This window comes from Arvicola amphibius, chromosome 12, assembly GCF_903992535.2.
Source record: "Arvicola amphibius chromosome 12, mArvAmp1.2, whole genome shotgun sequence".
Lineage (NCBI taxonomy): Eukaryota > Metazoa > Chordata > Mammalia > Rodentia > Cricetidae > Arvicola > Arvicola amphibius.
In genome coordinates this window covers 28,319,323-28,340,146 of record NC_052058.2, presented here as the reverse complement: position 1 = coordinate 28,340,146, position 20,824 = coordinate 28,319,323, and the positions used below count along the sequence as shown (strand labels likewise).

General features: G+C 44.6%; 1 protein-coding gene across 1 annotated transcript in view; it reads left to right on the top strand.

Moving 5' to 3' along the window:
* Positions 1 to 20,824, top strand: part of Erc2 (ELKS/RAB6-interacting/CAST family member 2) — a 681,609-nt gene that overhangs the window by 66,742 nt on the left and 594,043 nt on the right.

Sequence of the window (20,824 nt, the reverse complement as noted above, 5' to 3'; positions counted from 1 at the left end):
GTCTTCATTTAATAGCCTCTTTTAAGGCTGTTTCTTGGTAGGCAGAGGCTAGGAAGTGGAGGTGGACCAACTCTTATCAAAATCTAAACTCTTATTTGGATTTTCTTGTGTTGGCAGCAAAAGTAGTAAACTTTCTTCTCCCTCCCTTCCTCCCTCCCTCCTTCTCTCCCTCCCCCTCCCTCCCTCTACCTCTCTTTCTTCCTCCTTCCTTCCCTTCCTCTGGCGTCCCCCTTTCTCTCCCTCCCTTCCCCGTCTCCTCCCCTCCTCCTCTCCTCCCTCCCTCTCTTTGTCCTTCCCCTTCACTCCCTCCCTCCTTTTCTTCTCTACCCCCTTCCTCTTTTCCATTTCTCTCACCCATGTTCCCTTTTCTTTCTTCCCTCCTTATAACTTTCTCTTTTCTTTTCCCTGTTTCCTTCTCTCCCCTTTCCTCTCCAGGAGGAGGTGTAGTGTTCAGTGTGGACCTTGACTTATGGGGAACTTGCCCGAGTCCTTTGGATAGAAGCTCTCGTGCTAGTGAGACGGCATCTTCTCTTCCGTACCTGTGGCATGTGTGATCTCCATGGAGTCTTGGGGGGAACCTCTGATTGCTGAGCCATGACTTGTAGCCCATCATGGGAGTAATTCTTAGGATAACAAGAGTACTCTTCTCGGAGGCCCAATTGTTCCCTGGGTTGTACTTTGGCTTCCACGACCCTCATATGTTATCTGTGATGCATCGATGTAATACATCATATGATGTAATTCATCGTACGAGCATGACCTCCATTTTTATGGATATCCATTTATATAAATATAGCACACTATCTGCTGCATAGCCCAGCTTAGCTGCCACTGTCTGCTATCAGTGATGGCTCTCTTTTTGTTCTAAGTGTAAAAAATTCAAAGGTACGATTAATGTGTGTGTGTGTGTGTGTGTGTGTGTGAGAGAGAGAGAGAGAGAGAGAGAGAGAGAGAGAGAGAGAGAGAGAGAGAGAATGTTGGGAGATATTGGGAGTTGGGTTATCTGTTTCTACCATGGGAGTCCCAGAATTAAATTCAGATCATCGGCCTTGACGGCAAATTCCTTTGCCTAATCAACCATTTGGCAAGTGCTAATTTTTTTTAAAGTTCTTTTTTATTTGCATTTGTTATAGCACGGATTCTAATTCGTCTTAATAAATAAAACCCAGAGTCAGGTATTAGGGGGTAAAAGCTGAAGGTTCAGAGAGACAGTAGAGCCACTAGAGTATTCTTACCTCTACTTACCTCTGCTCAGACCAAAGGGGCGATCCTGTCCTCAGACTGTCTCCTCAGACTTTGTCCTCTGACTGCAGGGGTGATCCTCAGACTGCAGCTGTCTTCACCAAACCTCAGACTGCATGATCTCCTGTCTCCTCCCGCCTTATATTCCTCTCTCTGCCCAGCCATATCATTCCTGTCTCCACCTCCCTAGTGCTGGGATTAAAGGTGTGTGATCCCAAGTGGTGGGATCACCACTGTGTGAGCTCTGTTTCTCTTTTAGACAGATTGAATCTTGTATAGCCAGGATGGCCTTGAACTAACAAAGATTTCTCTGCCTCTGTCTCCAGCGTCCTGGGATTAAAGGTGTGTGCCACCACTCCCTGGCCTCTAGTGGCTTAGCTTTACACTCTGATCTCCAGGCAGGCTTTAATGATTAAAACATTAATGAACTATCACTTCAATTTACATTTGGTTTACATTACATGTTGTGTGTATGTCCCACCGTGCACACGTGTAGATTAGAGAACAGCTGTGGGAGTGGGCTATCTCCTTCCACCCGGTTGTCATTCTTGGCAGCCTAGCGACTAGCCAGCTCCACCTCTTAACTTTTAACGTCCTTCTCTGGGACCCACAGTCTGATATCTTCAGCAGCCAATCAGAGTTACTATTTTTGTTTTTAATTTTTTGGTTACTTTCACTTTCTTATCTCTCTTAGTTGAGTTCTTGAAGCAGAATGTTGAGTCTTGACCATCTACATTTGGATTTGGTTGGTCTCTGTTGGTGACCTTTGCTTTTGAAGCTTTCTCTTATTTATCTTACTGGTTCAAGACAGCGTACCTGTATTCAGTGTGGTGTCGTAGATGTTGGTGACGCTAAGCTGCTGTTTTGCATGTGAGTGATTTTTGTCTTGTTGGAGCCTTTTCAAGCGCCATCTTTCCTTTCGTATGCTTCAGGGTAGAGTTGGTATCTTTGTCTGCTTGGCCGTCTTCACCAACCTCCATGCTTCAGGACATTCAGTGGACCTTCCCCATTTATCTTTTCCAGTCTGTCGTGGGGCAACAGCTGCCTCCACAGGCTCTCACGGCCCATAGTTTGCCTACAGACTCCCCCACAGCTCCACAGCATGGTTGAAGAGACTTTTCCTGTCAGCTCCGTGTTCTCTGTAATTCTACTCTACTTCTCTCGTGTCTCAGCCATGCACAGCCCTCTTCCTCCCTCAGCTCAGGAGGATCTTTCCTAGCCTCATGCTTCCATTGCCCATTTCCTTCTTTCTTGTCCTCTGGCGCTCAGCCCTTACATGGCCTCTTCAGTAACCGGCTTTCTCATTCACCTTCCTCCATGGTACTTTCCCACCATTTTTATTTTAGCCTTGGAGAGCAGTTTCCCACTTTGTCGTGTGGCTCTCTCTTCTTTTCCCATTACTATGTGCTCCTTGAGAAGTAAACCAACCCTACTCTGTATTCACAAGACCCCACATCAGTTACAGAGCTTCGAGATGGCAAGGGTTATTAAAAAGACTCTTGGTACCACGAGGGTAGAGTTTAAATCCGGACTTCCTACTTACCAGCTGTTAGGGTTTGAATAGGTGATTTTTTTATGTACATCCTGGTTCCTGATCTGTGAAGTGGAAGTAAGAATATATGACTTGCCTATTAGTTATAGATATTTAAACTGCATTGAACAGTTAATAAGAGTTTCTTATGCAGAGCGGTGCTGTACAGTGTTTATGATCCGGTAGTTCTGGTATTTGATTATTTCCCCTGAAATTCTTTGCTTTTTTTCCCCTGGTCTCTTTTCTAAACTGTATATTCTTGGCATGGGTAGGAAGGTTTGATGTAGGAGGGTGACAAGAAGAAAAAGGAGAAAGGAAATTGAGACAGAGCCTTCATTGGGCAGCAGCGCTCTAATTTTAACCCAACAGTTGTTCTGTGATAGACTTCCCAGTCTGGCTCTGTGCTCCAGTCATGGCGATGCTATGGTGGAGTTTTTAGCAACGAAACCAGATTTTGCACATGTGCACACTTTTGCAAATTCACGCACCCATGTTGAAGTAGATTTCTACCAAATAAGCTATCCACTTGTCAAAATGTCACTTTAGGCCATTCATTGTTCCTAGTCATTTTATTGCTCAACTTTCCCGTTAAGCTCTCCATTCAGAACCAGATGTTGTTCAGGTCACCTTCAGGGCAACATGTGGACATTAACAGCAGAACTAATTACAGCTTCAGGTACTGAGTTCCTATGAGGAGTCTACAGAATATGATTTCATTTGACTTTCGTGATAAACTCAGGGAGCAAGTGCCATTCTTCTGTTTTAGTAAAGGAAAGCAAGGCTTGGAGACGGTAGACTTGCCCGTGACCCTTTGCCCGTGAGTCAGAAAGCTGACAGGTGAAATGGAGCCTGACTTGAGGTCTCATAGTCTAGGCTGCTAGGATTCAGTGTGTATTGCACCTCTAAGGATGCAGCTGCCCTTTGAAAAGCAAGCTGTACATGACCAGCTTTGCAATGTTGCAATAGCTGTAGTACGGAACTACACTGAATGTGCAAACTAGATTAAAGTCGCCTCGCACTGTAGCTGGTTCCAGTATGACTGTGTGGTGCCTCTCTTACCTACAGTAATAATTATGGAGAGTTTAAAGAATCATTACACAAGGTAAAACAACAGCCAAGAGCCCAGTTGTTCTGTTGTGTTCAGTATTAAAATATGTCAGAGTATAGAGAAGGATGAGGGACACTATTGGTGCATCACTTAGAAATGTGATTTCCTTTAATCAAGAAACCACAGTGCTCCCTGTGCCACAGTTGGTTTTGTTCTCGTATTCTAGAGAGGGACTTGAGGGTGAGTGTGGTTCAAGTTCTCTCCGGCATCACTAATTGCTTGGTACCAAGCCGTATGCACAGGTGCCAACTCGGGGAAAACAGCACCTGTTCTGTTGTCAGGATCCACTGCCTCTTTCTTGTGTAGTCTGAAAGGAAGGTTACCTTTTATTTTAAAAGGTCAAGGCAGAAGTCTTAGAGAAGAGGAAACTTGTAAATGGTGTAGTTCTATTTGGCAGGTTGTTATCTCTAAATGTAATCAAGCATACATGCAATGGGTCATAAATGGATGGGCTTCTGGGAAGTGATTTCCTTGATGCTTGCAGTCTTCTTTAGGTTTTAAAAAAATTGCCTTACGTTATGATATGGTGACCATTCATCCCACAGAGTTTAAGGTCTCATCAGAGTTTAGCTCTATGAGAATGGAATGAGACCTTCACACATGGCTCTGGTCTTTACCCGACTGAGATACTTTTTCCGCCTGTGCATAGCAATGGCGGACTGCTCAATGTTTATGCAGGTCTGCCTGTGAGACCTGCCTTGGCAGCCAGACGTTGCAGGGGCCTCATCAGTATCTTCTGTGGGTATGTGTGAATAGCAAGGGATTCAGAACACCATTTTGGATGTTAATACCAAAGACTGTGGAGTAAAATTTCTGGGTGCCTAATAAGCAGAGTCTAGCTTCTAGGTTCAGTTTTCTCATTCTTAAAGTGAAGTTAATGGTATTTGCCTAGTATAGAAAAATTAAGTCAAACTAGACATGGTGGTACAGACCTATAATTCCAGTTAGTTTGGAGGCTAACGCAGGAGAACCACAAGACCCATCTTGGATACAAAGTGGGTTTTGGATAGCCTGGGAACTCAGCGAGGCCTTTTCTCCAAGTGTGAAAAGTGAGGCGAAAGCTGGGATAGAACACTTGCATTGTGTGAGCCTTACGCTTAATTCCTAGCATTACAAAAGAAGGCAGACAAACCTAAACCAGATCACTTACATACAATGTTGAGTATCATGCTAGGAACATTGTAAGAGCTCAATGAACAGTCATCCTGGAACCCACTGTTTAGAGAATAGCATGTCACCAAGGAGGAAGAGGAGCCTGGTTTCATCTGTAAGATACTGTGGGCTGGGCTCAGGAGTCAAGTGTGAGCCAGTGAATGAAGGATATAGGCACATGTTGGCCTCATGCATATCAGTTCAAACTCCAAACCAAGTCTATCCAAAGAATCAATCTACTTACATCAGCTCACTGTGGAACCAGGCTAGTGCTCAGATGAACTTTACTATGGGCCATTTATGTCATGCCCAGGTATGCACCTGTATTGCTCTTTCAGATGTGTTCACGTTAGCCTAGAAAACTGTATTGGAGAAATTAGATCTAGTGTTTCCAAAACAATGTTCATTGAGTTCTAAATGTGACTGATAGTGCTTTGGGGCTTCCCGACTGCTTTGATTCTCTAAAGCCCTCATTAGAAGTAATCCAGGGCAACCATTGTATTGCACAGCCAGTTCTGATCTGATGCTTTGAGGGGCACAAACCAGTGGGAGCTAATGGCCTCGGCTGCACTGTGCAGCAGCCTGATTCACTGGGCTTCTGTGGCTAGCCTTACTAATTGGGAACAATCAAGGTGCTCCTGAGGAATTTCTGAGACCGTGTGGTCCTGTCCAGTCTGATTAATCAGCTCCCTGTGGGAAGTACAGTGCTGGAGCAGACAGAACAATTCAGTCTCCTCAGACGTGTGGGTGGGGCCCGAAAGCTTTGAGTTATTTTGGGATTCAATGGATTTGTTTTTGTTTGTGTGGGGAAAGAGGAGCCAGACTGTACCCTGAGATTGGGGAGCTGAGGAGTCGAAATACACAACTTGACATTTCCCTACTTGGTACAGAATTCACTGGAGTGGTAGACCATTTGACACATCATTTGGAGAATAGATCTAAAATTTTGTACATGGAAAATGCAATGATAGGTCCATTTCCTTTCTAGAATTATAAAGTGTCCTTGTCTTAATATACTTGCGACTCCCACTTTTGCTAACAAATGGTCAGGGTTTATTTGCTCAGCAAATGCATCTGAGTACCTTTAGAACAGTGTTCTTGCTCCTCACAGTGATGTGTGGTTTTAGAAGAATTAGTTTGGGTTTGCTGTCCATTTGCATGGCCTTGTCCTTTTGTACATTTCAGGATGAACAATTAGCATAAGAAACGCCTTTCAGTCCTTGGCATTTGCATCTTCTGTTTTTAATTCGTTCCATTTTTGGTTCTTGTTTCATTTACACACCTTTTCTAAACCAGAGATCTGTTTTATAGTGCAAAACTTCCAGCACCAGGAACTGCTGGAGAGGGCTATGGTAGAAGCTCTGACTTTGGAGAGAGAATACAAAATGGTTGAACAAATAGTTCTTTCTGTTGGGGGGACGGTTAGGGTGTTTCTCTATAGCTAAGCCTGGATCTGAACTTGCAGAACTCCTGCCTCAGCCTCTCAAGTTCTGGAGTTACATGTGGGACCTACTCTGCCTGGCTTGGATAAATAGCTCCTATAGAAGGAAAGCCTACTATGTAGTCATCATGATCTTAATACACAAAGTATCTCTCAGATGTTCTCAACTGCTTGAAATTTAGGTGCTTGTTGAGGAAATGACAAGAATACCATGAGATCCCTGCTCTGGTAGCTGGTCTTGGAGGGCTAGGACAGATTCAGATGAAACAGGTAGAGAATTTGCAGGGCCTTGCAATATTCCAGCTCAACACTGTTGACACTGTGTTGGGGCAGGGATGTTCTGAGCACTGAGAAAGGTACAGCCACATCCCTGGTCTCTACTCACTAAACGCTAGCTGTGTACCATCCCCAGCTGTGACAAACAGAAGTGTCTTTAGATTTTGTCAGATGAACTCGAAGTGGACAGAACTGTCCTTGCTTGAGTACTGCCGATGTACTTGTGATCCGTATACGAAGAGAATGTGGCAGGGATTACTGGTGCCCCGCAAAGGAGCCATGCGGGTGAGTCAGGAGACTTTATAGATGGTTGTGAATCCTCATTGTCTGTGGGGAGAAGGTAAGTCTTCATGTGTGTGCATTACTTTATGCACACATCGGCAGATATTAGCATGTGAAAAAGCTACACATTTGCTTGAAAGTGTTCTTAAATTCAAAGTACATTTTGTGGGGTTGCACAGATAGAGGTTAAGAACACTCACTGCACTTATAGAGGACCAGGTTTGGTTCCCAGCACCCACATGGCAGCTTACAGTCTGTAACTTCAGGTTCAGGGGCTCTGACTCCTTTTCTGGTCCCTGCAAGCTATTGCATGATTGTGGTACATCGAGCAAACACACACACACACACACACACACACACACACACACACACACACACCCCAAATATCAACGTAGCTTTTGGCTAGTTGGTATTCCTTACTTTGGGAACTACTTAGCTTCTTTATGTCTTGGTTTTATCATCTTCAAAATAGAAACAAGTTTTTCATTTAAGTTAGTATCATTGTAAGAATTAAATGTGAAATTGCATTATTGTTATAGTGAGTGATGTATAGTAAATATTTAATAAGTGGAAGCCTTTATTATTTCGATTGGAGGTGCACATTTTTTTGTTCTTAAATTCCAGAACAATTACTTTCAGTCAGTTTTAAGCGGTAGGATACTGTGTTGGAGGGAGATGGGAGAGACTCTCTGGAAAAGTTTAAGGAGCGAGGTGGTGTAAAGATGATGTGAGGCCATAGGTAGACTGATGGGAAGGGATGCATGGATTATAGATCTGCATTTGATTAGGCTTTAGGGACATAGCCAGCAAGGAAATGGGTCCAGTGGATTCTAACTCTTGGAGATTAAATGAAAATGAGAATGGTGGACCTACCTAGTCTATGTATCTCTCCCCCGTGGATCCCCATTTCCTAGATTTGTGATGTTTTTCTCTTTTGGGTGAGAGCAGAATCTGTCCCTGGCTTGTGACCTATAGAACACAACAGAGATGGTGGTGTGCACAGTGTGTTACGTGAGACTGGAGTGCCGAGTTGTGAAGGAGGCTGTTTTCTTGCTTTGATGAAGAAAGCTGCTGTGTGTTTAGATGCCCAAGGAGAAGGTTTCCTGATCGGGAAATTAAAAGCACCTCTGGTCACAAACAAGCAAGAAACTGAGGCTGTCAGTCTGGCAGCTTTCAATGAGTCAAGTGCTGCTAATGTCCATCTGAGCCAGGAAATGAAGCATCCTGCAGTCAGGTGAGGCCAGCCCAGTCAACCTGAACTCTTAAGCATATAAACAATGAGACATTAAGCATGTATTTAAAATATTTACATTTTATTTGTTTATTCATTTTATGTGTCCAGGTATTTTGCCTGCATGTGTGTCCCTATACCACATGTGTGCCTGAGGAAACTAGAAGAGGGCATTAGATCCTCCCAGAAATAGAGGTAGAGCTGGTTATGAGCCACCATGTGGGTGCTAGGAATTGAACCTGGGCCTTTTGGAAGAGTAGCCAGTGTTCTTAGCCACTGAGACATCTCAATGTCCGCACATTGTTTTGGGCTGGTAAATTTGTTGTAATACCCTCATATAGCAATGAATAATAATACATAGACATGGAACACAGGCATCTAGGGACTTTCAGTAGACTCAGATACTTACAGTTCACCAGGTCGGTCTGAACTTGGCCATTTTCCCTTCACCTTGTCCTGTGTCCTTTTCTTTGGGACATCTCTTTTCTTTGGGAACATCTCTTACCTACCAACCACAACCAGCCACATCTTTGAGACTCCTTTGATTTCTTTTTACCTCTTCATAACTCTTCTTCCAGTTGTTTTCGGTGTCAGCTAGTCTCTCTTGGCTTGGTTCTCTTTTTTTTCTTCCCATGCCTGCTTTAGTGTGTGCTGTAGTGTTTCCAGCCTGGACAGTTTCGGTGGTCACTGTACCTGTCCCTTTCCTGTCGCCCAAACCTCCTTCTGCTCTGTTATCCACACCACACCATATCATCACCTTCATCTGTTGGCAGAGGCTGCTCGTTCGTTCCCTGCTGCCCAGACTCGAAATAACCACACAGAAACTATATTAATTGCAATACTCTTTAGCAAGAGCCGGCTCTCACTCTCAATGCTGGGTGGGGGAGTATGGCATACTAGTCAAGGCTCCCAGGAGGCTCGTAATGCTGCTTCTAGCCTCTGAGAAAATCCATAACATTTCTCTAATTTGCCTACTAGTGGCACAAGTGTGCCCCGTGCCTTCTCTTGCAGCTTCTCATCTGCTGGATGCTGGGTTGCCTAACGTATTTTGTGGCCAGCTCCTCTGTATGACTGCAAGTCCTCCAGGATGCCTTATGCTTCTTTTAATAGTACATCCACTTGATTATATATTTCCTTCTCAGACTCTGTAGGCTGGGCATTTTCAACAGCAAGGAAAAACTTTGGCCCTTGCTCAAGGGCTGTGCGTGTCAAAACTTTAAGAAGATCCCCCATGTTAAGGTACCTTCAGCCAGTGCTGTCCTACCCGCTGCGAGATCCATCAGACCCTCTGCTGCACTCCTCTCAACTGCCAGCTGCTCCTCGCGGTCCTAGGGGGAGCCCAGGGGCCAGGGCAGCCAGACCAAGAGCCCCTTCGCACCTACCCCTCTTCAAAAAAAAAATGGTATTATGAAAAGCTGACAGAGTTTGTGGCAGATATGACCAAAATTTTTGGTAACTGCTGCTACTATAATCCCAGTGACTTCCTCTTTAACCAGTGTGCAGAAGGCCTTGAGTCATTCTTTGTATAGAAACTAAAAGGATTCAAGACTGCCAAACCTTGCCAAGACAGGGTAAGACAGTTTTGAAATTTTTTTCTGCCTCTGAAAATGGTCTTCAGTTACTCTAGGCCTTAGGCAAAGTTGGCTGCTTCAACATTGCAAATGAGACTTCAAGTGATTGCCCAGGCAGCCGGTTGTCTCTGTCATCTACTGCTCATTTGGAAACTACTTGATTGCACTTCCTGCTTACTCAAGTAGTATTATCTCCCATCTCAGGCCTTCAGTGGAGTTGAAGATTAGATAGTCGTAGTTACCTTCCTCTTACGGTTTAGCCAAGCCATTTCTAATGCAAGACTTATACTCCTTAGGATAGAATGATTATTGAAACATTTAGCATATGCTCCTTGCTTAATATTGTTTATGCTGGTTGTAATTCTAATTTTTATACTTGATCTCTGTTTCTATTGTATATAGCTTTGCATTGGGCTTGGAACTCTCTTTTTTTATAATTTTTTTTTCAAATATTTATTTATTTATTATGTATACAGTATTCTTTCTGTGTGTATGCCTGAAAGCCAGAAGAGGGCACCAGACCCCATTACAGATGGTTGTGAGCCACCATGTGGTTGCTGGGAATTGAACTTAGGACCTTTGGAAGAGCAGGCAATGCTCTTAACCGCTGAGCCATCTCTCCAGCCCCGGAACTCTCTTACATAGACAAAAGGGGAAGGTGTTGGGGAACCTCCTTCAGCCAATGGCTGAGAGGCTGGACCAGGTTGGGGCGTAGCTTTGGGTACCAAAAAGCCACTCGCCCCTCTTCTTCCTGTGCCCCACACCTGGATGTCTGGATGTCGGACGCCATTTCTATTTCCTCGTTGTAATTCGTGAGTTCCCTTTAAATAAAGAACAAACTTAATATATGTAATATACCCTATTTGGAGCTAGTGTGGGATTCCTATATTTACATCTCGTTCCCCCCATTCTGCTTCAGTCATCATCCCTCTCTCTCTCTCTCTCTCTCTCTGGAGTAGGGTTTCTCTGTGTAGCCCTGCCTGTCCTGGAACTCGCTGTGTAGACCAGGTTGGCCTTGAACTCTTAGATCTGCTTGCTTCTGCCTCCCAAGTGCAGGGACTAAAGATGTGCACCACTACCATCTGTCCCGATTTTTATTTTTAAGTATGAACTGGACTTGGAGTCCCCCTCATAATAAACCTAAATGTTTTCTCTTCAGGACAAAATGGAAAGATTTCATTCTGGCATGCCCCGCTTCTACTTCTTCCTCTGCTCATCTTCCTCTTCAGGAATCATAGACCACCTCCCTTAACCTCCCTCGCAGCAGAGCACCTGGAGTTCCTGAGACATGTTCCGTTATGAGCAGCGTTAATTGGTTTAGTGCTTATCTGTACTTTTCTAGTGGCTTGTGACCTTCTGTAGATGGGTATCATGTCTGCTTCCCCATGGTGTCTCTGGCTTCTGCTGACAGCTGGAGCAGAGGTTTGGTAGACATTTGTTGCTTGCATGCATGCATGAATACATGTGTGAGTGGATGGGTACACGTGCCAGAGCAAGATCCATCCAAGCGCTAGTTCTCCAGACAACCTGCTCCCTCCTCTAACACACCTCCCCAGAATAGTCCTCCTGCCGTCCTGGGCGTGAGCTTCCTTCCTGCTCACATCTGCCACTTCAAGTGTGATTCTGTAGAATCTGGCGGAGATCACGTGTTGAGCAGCCTTGTTTTCTTGGATGGTTGGGTTTTCTCCTTTTCTCTCATCTCCTTTTCCTGCTTCCATCCTCTTTTCTTTCAATGGTCCCTTCTTGATTCACTGTTCTGGGTGAACTTTTCAGGACTATAGTCTATAAGTGTAGCAAGAGATTTCTCTTTATCTATAAAATAACTTTTTAAAGATTGTTTTAATTTTATGTGCACTCTGTGCATGCCTGCTGCCCATGCCCCTAGAGGCCAGGCAAGGGCATTGGATCCCCTGGAAGTGCAGTTATGGGATGGTTGTGAACCACCGTGTGGCTGCTGGGAGCAGAACCTGAATCCTCTGCAAGATCAGCAAGTGCCCGTGGCTGCTGAGCAAGTGCCTGTGGCTGCTGAGGCATCTCTCTGGAAAGCTCTGTGCTGACCTCATTGTAAGAGCTGCTGCTGGGCAGTGGCAGGAAGAGGGGCAGTGCCTACTGCCCTCATCCTCTGCAGTTCTGCTTTCTTCTCCAGTGTTCTGGAAATTGTTTTGACAAAGGCAGTTAGTTGGTCTGTCAAAATAACCCCTGATTTTATCTTCCACCAGGAAATATTTCTTTTCTTATTGTTTTAAATCAATGTTTGAAAGAACTGCTGTTTCTCTACCTGTTGTATACGGCATGCTGGTCTGCTCATGCTACTGTAACATAGTGATTCTATATTATGTTATGGACATAGTGGTTACATAACAGACATTAGTTCATCATAGCTTTGGAGTCTGGGGAGATTGAGACCAGAGTGCTGGCAGATTCAGTGTCTCATGAGGATCTTCTATTCTTGTTAGGTTTTTGTCAGCTTGACACAAGCTAGTATCATCTGGACAGTGGGAACTTCAGGCAAAAAAAAATGCGTCCATGGGATTGACCTGTAGGAGCTCACTGTGGGCGGGGCTGCTCCTGAGCAGGTCAGGGTGCATCAGGAGAAGAAGGCCCAGTAAGATGCACTCCTCCATGCCTCTCTGACTTCTTGACTTCTGAGTCTGGAGTTCCTGCTTTGGTTTCCTTTAGTCACAAGCTGTGATCAGGATGTATAAGCCAAATACATCCTCCCCTCCCTGAGCTAGTTTTGGTCCGAGTGTCTGACACAATGGGAAGTAAGTCAGGATGTCTTCCTGAGTTGCAGAGGACTGCTTTCTTCCTGTGTGCAGAGTAAAAGGGAACGGGAAAAGGAGCACACATTGGCCTTTAGTTAATGTCTGGTAGAGCCAGTGTCTCTCCGTCAGGACATTAATCTTGTCACGGCAGCTCCACCGTCATCCATCCAGCCCTAATTGATTCCAAGGATACCACTACATGTACATCACAGTGGGAGTTAGGGCTTCAGCATGTGAACGTGAGGGGATCACAACATTCAATTCCTGTCCCAAGGATGACAATGGTTGTAGTAGGTGCTTATTTGAGAGAAAGAGCATCCATGAAATTACACAGAGGGCCTGGACCCTGAGCTTAGATTTTTGTGCTAGTCTTTGTCTTTGCAGAGCAGTGATAGACTCAGAGTGCAGAGTGTTGGCATCCTGTGTCCTCGCTTTCTCTTTTCTTTCGCTCCTTCCCAGGGCAGGCTTGGAGTGAGCTCATCCTGGAATGTAGCTCTGGCTGTGCCCCTTCCTTTGAGCTTGGACTCTGTAAACCTTTGTAGCCCTTTCACTGAAAACCTGTTAATACGCATCTCACAGGATTGCTGAGAAGGTGCATAAGACAAAGCAGGAAAACTTCAAAGCGGAGCTGCATGCCCACACCCACCATAACCACCAGTTGTTCCTCTAACATCACGAGGCTCGTTACAGGTTTGCAGCTGTGGGCTCTTCCCTTGATTCTTTCTTTCTGTGTGCAGCCTGCTTCTGGTCTTCTTGTTTTACTTAATTCCCGTGTTTCTGGCTTTCCAAGAATTAGCTCTGCAGGACATGTTGGAAAAAGCTCAAGCCTGATGTGGCTGTGTCTGGCGGCAGGCGGGTCTCAGTTACTGGGGCTGTTGCGTATTTGTCCGTGTTTGTTCTGCTGCTGATAATGGGTAGCTGGGAGATGCAGCCACGCTTTAAAAAGGCCCAGTTTTTTTAGTTCATATCCGGTAATTATAGGGTCAATATACATCTTGCTCTAGCAGACTGGGTAATTGCACAAGGGGGTAGGCTAGGGCAGGGCAGGTGGGTGTGTGCCCAAATGGTCTGCTCACTCAGATGACACCTCCCCTGTGTTTGAACCCTAGGTGTTGGTGAGATGAGCAGAGGGTAATTTGCTGCCACTTTAGGCCCTAATTTCATTGTCACCGTTTTGGTGTGTGTGCACCAGGCCTACTCTATTTATGTCAGTGAGAACTCCAGAACAAACTGTTCTCTTAATATTACTTTAACTAATGCAGTACACTGCCACTTTATTTGAAAATAAACGTTAAAAGCTCTGCCTTAGAGATCTATTTTCTTCAGTTAATTTTTTTTTTAAAGTTGAACCCCAGAGTTTCTGAGAGTTTAAGTAAGTAATAGCTCACATTAGTCCACTCTTTTCTTTCTGTTATTTGGATGGTAGCTTCAAAAGTGGCAGGAACCTAGACTTGTGTTTGAGGCCACTTGGGCTACAGTGAAAGCCTGTCTCCAAGACACAAGTAATAAGCTAGATAAAGCTCCCTACTTATGTTGTTTGCTTGTGAACGTTTTGAGCTCTGTAGGTCGCCATCTATTAAATCTTTGCTCAAAGTCGGGGTTCTGCCTTGAGTGCACTGTGGGCTGTCATAGGGCACACATATGGGGCATTCTCTAGCTAACCTCCTGAGCCCACCCACGGTTTCTCTTTGCCTCCGCAGTGAAAATAGTTGAAGTAGTGGAACCCAAACGCTGGAGGACTGGAATCCTAGACCCCATGTGCCTGACTGGGCTTTCTGTTTCCTCAACAGGTATTTATTTCCTCAAGTTACTAACTCCGTCCCAGGAGAAGGTGCTGAGCTCTTCTGAGGCTCATCCCCTCCCTCTGCCCCCCGAAAGTGGCTATGTTCACCACTGCACCGTCAGCACTTGGCTCATTTTTAATGGTCGCTTCTGTGAGGAACAAACAGAACAAATACTCCACCCCTGTGTCCAGAAACAGCTGTGATCTTGGAGAGCAGTCTGTGGGATTTAGTCAGGTTGAGAGTTCGGTACTCTCCATTGCCTCGGGTCTTTTTATACAAATATGTCACTTCTGAACTTGACGTTCTTGTCCCTCTCCTGAGCCCACCAATTCTGGTCTCCTTCCCCACACTTCATATATTTTTATATTTGTTAAATAATCATTCTCCTGCCTCAGTTGTTCCCAGGGACAAATAGAATGACCATAGCACCTGTGTTTGATTTCCATAGGCCCTGAAACATCTTTTTATAACATTTGGCAAAATGCTTGCCCTTCCAGGGCTGTCTGCATACCTATATCCAGTGTAGCATTATTTATAATAGTCAAGGTATAAAATCAACCTCAGTGTCTCTCATCAGAAGATTAGATAAAAATAGCATATTATTTGTCATTTTAAGAGAATGTACTGCTGTCTTTGGCGACATTATGAATGCATATATAGATGTTATGCTAAATAAAATAATCCAGGAATAGGAAGACAAGTGTTGAGTGATATCTCTTATAAGCAGAATGAAAAAAAAAATAAATTGACCTTTTAAGACTAGAATGAAGGCTAAGAAGCCGGAGGTGGAAGAAGAGGGGAAAGAGAATAAGAAACCATCTTTTAGAAGGTACAGTGTTTCAGTAAGACAGGAAGACTTCTATTTGTTTGTTTTATGTTTTCCTTCTCTCTGTGTGGGGCACATGGACATGCATATATGCATGCATGCATTGGTCAGGAGTCAACCTTGGGTATTAACTTGTCCAGGTATCACCTGCCTTGTGTTTTTGAGAGTTGGTCATGGGGGCTGCTCTATTGGGCTGGACTGGTTAGGCAGGTAGCCTCAGCTGTCTGTCTTTGTGCCATGCCTGGAGTTTTTACATTTGTCCTGGGGATCAAACGCAGGTTCTCATCCTTACGTGGCAAGCCCTTTACAAACTGAGCATCTCCTCGGGGCCCCAAAGAGTACGTTTTGAGGTTTATTTCACATCAGGTAGACTGCCGTTAATAAATGCATATTATGTATTTTAAGAGTAAATTTTAATGTACTACTACAAAAAGGCAAGTAAATGAAGTGATAGATATGTTCATTGGCTTATTTAGTCACATATACATATATCAAAACAGAACATTGCACTACTTAATGATTTACAATCATTATTTTCAGTAAGAGGCAGAGGACTGGGAATTTTGCTGTGAGCTTTCATTTGCTGGAAATGTTATGGCTCCCCAAGTAAGACCTGGACCAGGATGATTCCAATAGATAGGCTTAATGAGGAGAGGAGCTATCTTATGAGGCCTCAGCCTTAGACAAAGAGCTACAGGCTACTAAGGAGTGCTGAGAGTGGGAGAAACAGTCTTCCCCAGGGGCGAGCCCTGAGATTGGTTCTCCCCTACCCAAGTGGTCAGCCCTGAAATCATCTGAAATCATATACATACAAGCGACTTTGTGTGGACTGAGCAGGCTATATTTATAGAGTTAGGAAAAAATAAATATATCTCAGCAATGAAAGTAATGGAGGCCATGAATTTGAGGGCCTTGGGGTGGGGTGGGGTGTGTGTACATAGGAAAGGTCAAAGGGAGAAAAAGGAAGGGCTAAAATGACATAACTATATATTAATTAAAAAAAAACACATATCTAAATCCTCACAGATCTCTGTACCCCCACAGACACATATAAAGTAGTTGTTTGACAGAACAAATGCCCGTCTATCCAGCCAGACAGCTGGCACTTTTCTTCTTTTAGTTCTCTGTCTCCGGAGGCTGCCATCAGGGAGATAGATGTCTAATAAAAGCTGTGGAAGATGATTGAATGCAGGACAGCCTGCATTCAGACATCATTGTTTTCAGAGGCTGAAAACTGTCTTTCAAGGGTGTGGTCTTAGAGAGAGTGAGCATGCAAATTAGCATCTTGTACTTCTGCCTTTATCAGCACAGCCAGCAAGAACACTGGATGGATGAATAGAAGAGGAAGTGGAATGGGACCCAGCAGGGTGCCGGCACCCAGTCCCTGCTGAATGCATGACCCACTCTCCCAGTGGAACCCATGGTGTCCTAGCAGTGGGAACGCCCCCATTCTAGTTTCTTATTTGCTAGGAATTCATGGTGTGGAGGTGTGGCTTGAGAGCCAAAAGACAGCTGAAGCCCATAGAGGGGATAAGTTCAGTTCATTCCCATAGTAACCGCATTTACAAACCCGTTTATGAACATTGGTGGCAGAGCCCACCTTTTATTAAAGGACGGTGTGTCTCATTTGTCAACTCACTGAGGTTTAAATACTGAGTGGAGGTACAGAGCTTCCTCCAACTTTTCTGAGAGATGGTGCAGGTATTTGTTGGAGACACAGTTTTCGAGTACTTGGTTCCACTAACTGTAGAGCTTCACGCTCAACAGAGCAGGTGAAGTTGTGTTGTTCTCAGACCCCCTGAGGGGGAGGGGAGTGGGTCTGCTAGGGCAGTGGACTCCAGAGCCCAAAGGCTCAAGCTGCCGGTTTAGCCTCGTCATTAGACATTCTCAGAGTCCTTGGACCCTTTCCATGGGTTTGTTTTCTTTGCTTTTCTTTTTTCTACTTTATCCAGGAGATATGAGCAATGGAATCCTGTTTATTTTGCAAATGTAAAAGGATATTTTGTTTAATGTGGTATTTGAAGTATCCCTCTGTATCTCTCTGTCTGTTTATTCTGATAAGTCCCAGGAACACAGACCTTGAAGGGCGAGGAGCCAGAGCTCCTGCATTGTGTTCCCAGGGGACAAAGAACAGTAAATTTCAAAAGAAAGGATTATTGAAATAAGCAATCCTTTCTTTGTTGCTGTTGTTGAATCCTTTGGCCTAGCCATGTATCATGGTACTGTATGCAAATAGCAGAATTTGCAAAGCCAATGAGGATGGGATATTTTGTGATGGAAAGAAATTTATGATAAAATGTCTTAGCTTTACAATCAGGAACAAAACTTAGGCAACTTTGTGTTGTAGCCTAAAGCTTCCTGATGAAGTGAACCCTTCTGTGTACTTGCTGGAAGCTAGACACTTGCTGTGACTTTGTAGCCTTTTAGTGTGTGTGTGTGGGGATATAAAATTATCTAAAATTAAAATACATAGTTATTATGTATTTTAACAGAACTTACTATGTTGTAGGCATCTAAACCCCGTGATTAACAGGACAAAGTTCCCTCCCTTGTCAGGTTTATATTTTAGTGGGAAATTGTGCTATGGAACTTCCAACTTCCTAGTGTATAAGAAGATTGGAAGGAAAAAAAAAACGAGAGAGGTTGAAATGGAAAGGAGAGAAGAGAGAGAAATTGAGAGAGACGGGGAGAGAGTGAACACCAGAGCAAGGGCCTGACTGTCTCTTCTTTGTTACTATAACAGACTTTTTGAGGGTAGGTAACATATAAAATAAAGAGATGTATTGCTTTTCTGTTCTGATGGCTAGAATGTCCAAGTGTGATAATGCTGTTGACTTGGCAAGCACTCCTCTGGCTACATTAGCAATATGGTAGACCACAGCCATCATGTTAGGATCTTATAGAGAAGGGAACAAGCAGTCACTCGAAATGACAGGCAGCCACAGAGACTTGGAGATCAGGTTGTGGGAGTGTACCACTGTGCAGCTCACCAGGGTTCCATTGAAAACAACATTTGTCCCTTCTGAGAACATGGATTCCAAGGACCCTAACCACTTCTCCCTGGGCCCCATAGTGGGATCCAAGCTTCTAGCACATAGTCTTCTGGTTCTATATTCAAACTGTACCTAAATGGTAGCATTGTTGAAAGCAGCAACCACTTAGGCATAATTCCGGATGAGTCTGGCAGAGAGAGAGAAAGAGAGGGAGGGAGGGAGGGAGGGAGAGAGAGAGAGAGAGAGAGAGAGAGAGAGAGAGAGAGAGAGAGAGAGAGAGAGAATATGAATATGAGATTGTTTAGCCTGAAAGCTTGCATGGTCTGGCAAGGTGTCGTATGTAATGACATTCGAAGACAAGGGTTGTGATCAGCCCTGGCTTGAGTTGGGGCAGAGGGCTGACCAGGCAGGATGAGGGACTTGAACTTTTTCTGTGTAAAAGTCCCTTCCATGGAAAGCTTTTTCTCCACCAGTAAGCTAAGAAGAGAGCCTACACGAAACATCATTTGCTCTGGTTCTTGACAACTTCTAGGCCCCTGTATTCAAGTTGATATTTCACTGTGTTGGAAGGAAAGCAAGACCTAGGGCACAGGGATGGGAAACAAACAAGACTTGGCTGTGCTGGTGGAATGCAGTGAGCCCCCTGAGTGGCGGGGGTGGGGGTGGGGGGCGAGACTGTTGGAGGGGCCTGCCTGGTTCCTGGCGAGTCTGGTGGTATATGTGAGCACTAAAGAAGGGACCACTTGAGGATTTACAGTGGTCCTTGGAAGCCTGCTGTTATCGAGTAAAATTTTAAATGGAAATTTTAAGTGTTCAGCACTGTAGCTGGCATGTGGCAAGCACCTTATGAATGCTAATTTCCTATTTTTTTTTAAATCAAGGGTGTTTGTTGTGGGTTCTAACACTAACTCTTGGTCATGCCCTTCCTTCCCCTGTTGAAATCATGTAATTCTCACACTGCTTAGAGAGTAAGTGCTATATTGAATTCATTCTAGATTTTGTAATAGCTTTCTAACCAGGGTATGAAAAGGACTCGAAGCATTTCAAAAGTGGTCTGGCACATTTGAGTTCCCTGGTTTCCGGATTGCTCCAGGCTTTCCCATTGCTTGGAAGAGGAGACCGTGACTTTGTGAAGCTCCCTTCATGGAAGGAGCAGCAGGGTGGAGGGGTCACCCTGCACATTTGCATCCAGAATGATGAATGAGCAGCTGTAAGGGCTATGCTAGTATGACCATGTACTAGTATGACTAGCTGTGCTAGTGTGACCACATACTAGTGTGACTAGCTGTGCTAGTGTGACCATGTACTAGTGTGACTAGCTGTGCTAGTGTGACCATGTACTATTATGACCCTGTACTAGTATGACTAGCTGTGCTAGTGTGACCACATACTGGTATGACCAGCTGTGCTAGTGTGAACATGTAGTAGTATGACTAGCTGTGCTAGTGTGACCACATGCTAGTGTGACTAGCTGTGCTAGTGTGAACATGTACTTGCTTTCCTGTGCCTCTTTTGGTGGGCATTGCCTAGGAAAGATCTTCAAGGCCCCCCCACATGGCTTGTGCCTGAAATCTCACACCACCTGCATGCTTAGGACACAGGCGCAAACCAACGGAAAAGTTTGCCTCGTGTCTCGAGAGTCACGAATAACTCGAAGCCAAGAGTCACAATAAAGTTCCTTGGTTGAGTAATGTTCTGGAGAACAAGCAGGTGTCTTGGGCTCTGCTGGCAGGATTAGAAAGGCTTCTTGGGTCCCCTGAGACTGGGTGGCTTGGTGACCTCAGAGTGGGACTTACTCTCTTGGTTTCTTTCTTCTTACTTTCAACCCCCAGGCCTTGTGCATGCTAGGCAAGCACCCTACCCCTGAGCTACGTCCCCAGCCTAGCGCTCTTTCATTTTAGCTCCTCCCCCAAAGGTTAATGAGCCCACAGGCCTCTCATGGATTTCTGTGGTGACTTGTGGAAATGGGAAGAAATAAGCTTATCGTGCCAGGAGGCTTCCCTCCCATGCTGACAGGACACTGTGACTTTTCAAACCTTCACTTTTTTTTTCCAGGACAGAGGCTTGGAGCACAGTGAGCTCCCATTTTAATTGGCAGAAATCTCCTCTAACTCACAGTGATGTGTTGTGTCTGTCTCCAGATTGGCTTTCATAATGAGTTCTTAGGGCTCTAAACCAGCGTAGACCAGCTTCCCCAAGAACAGGCTTTGTAGGATGAAGACAATGAAGGGAATAGAAAGGATAGTTCTCCCAAAATAGATCTTATCCCTTTAAAATAACCATGACCTGCCGCACTAAGAATTAATTGCAAATCTGTTTCAATTTTTTAAATAACATCGAATTTTAAAGGATTTATGTTAGTTAATCTAAGCTCGATCGAATAAAATTGAAAATAAAAGGACAAAAAATCTGGGTATCATTTAGAGTGCTAAATTAGTTTCAGGATTATCCCCCCCCCAAGAAGAGGGACGTTTACTGCTGTTATTGGTGGGGGGGGGGCAGGGAGAAGGGAGCCAAAAGGAGATGGACTTGAGTCTCAGCCATGGTCAACTCCAGTGCACCAGATAGTTTCTGCTCTGCTAGAATCACCGAGCAAAGGGTACAGTCACAAGGACAAGCTAC